Source organism: Mandrillus leucophaeus, unplaced genomic scaffold (genome assembly GCF_000951045.1).
Source record: "Mandrillus leucophaeus isolate KB7577 unplaced genomic scaffold, Mleu.le_1.0 Scaffold1512, whole genome shotgun sequence".
NCBI classification, from domain to species: Eukaryota; Metazoa; Chordata; class Mammalia; order Primates; family Cercopithecidae; genus Mandrillus; species Mandrillus leucophaeus.
Window position 1 is genome coordinate 126,888 of NW_012101491.1, and position 1,129 is coordinate 128,016.

The following is a 1,129-nucleotide window of genomic DNA, read 5'->3' on the forward strand; positions in this document are numbered from 1 at the left end:
CAAATCATTACCTTTAACCTTTACTCCTCGTATCTTTAAAGCCTCTTTTAATTGTCCTACATAAATTTGATGCTGACTTAATTCTTGTCCCATTTCGGACGCCCCACTTACCTTCGATTCTGACGCGGCAGGTTCCCGCGGTGATCGAAAAAGTTTAATTTCTTTTGTCTTTGTTAACGGTCGACCATCCTTTGGCATCCTCTTCCTCACGGAGTCCCTCGTTTCCAGGTCCCTGTTCGGGCGCCACGTATCCCGGCCCGCGGGATCATCACTGCAGGCCCTGGAAGAGGGGGTAGGAATTTGGGGAACAAGAGATACGAGAAATGGAGACAAGACAGTGCTCTGATCAAGTCCCTTTTAATGGCGATAATGCAGTGCCTTATATACACTTGGAGGGGAAGGGGTTGGGCCAAGGCGAAAATGATCTCATCGCGGAGGGTGTGGCCAGGTAGGTATTGGTAGCGTGGTCGAACGTCATGTGGCACCTGCGCTGTCAGGTAGCAATTTTCGCGGGCACGGGAAAAATGGGTGAAGAAGAAGCAGGAAGAGCGCCATCTTTTATGAGGTATTAATACAGGGGAAAAGGCAAAGATAGGGAGGAGGTGTAAGGTGGAAATGAATAAAGCTCAGGCATTTTTAATCGTCAATTATTATTCGCTATGGCCGGGGCGTGCAGCTCCGGACACCCTGAGAAGTGCACCCATGTCCCAGTTGGTCAGTTGGGCCCTGGAGCAAACAGGAGCCTGGGTTTCATCCGCTGTCATGGAGAGGATTGTCAAAGCTGAGTGATGCCAGAACGAGAAAGCCTGCATTCAGTCTCTCCAATGACAGGCACAAGCAACAGCTTTGACAGGGTTGACAAGGGAGTCTTCAGCTTGAGCTCATAAATGCTTGAGCAATGAGCAATCACTGAGGTGTCTGTATGGGGAGGTAGGAGAGGTGCCAGTGCCATAGTCATGGCAGGAAGGAAAGGGATCAGCCTTCCCCTCACACTCATCTTAGAATTTGGGATATTCATATAGATTAGAAACTACGGTTTGCTTTTAAGCTGCAATGTAGCCCACGAACACAGGAGAAATCAGCCCAGCAGCTCCATACTAAACCCCTCTGGTGGTTGGAAGTGGCTGTA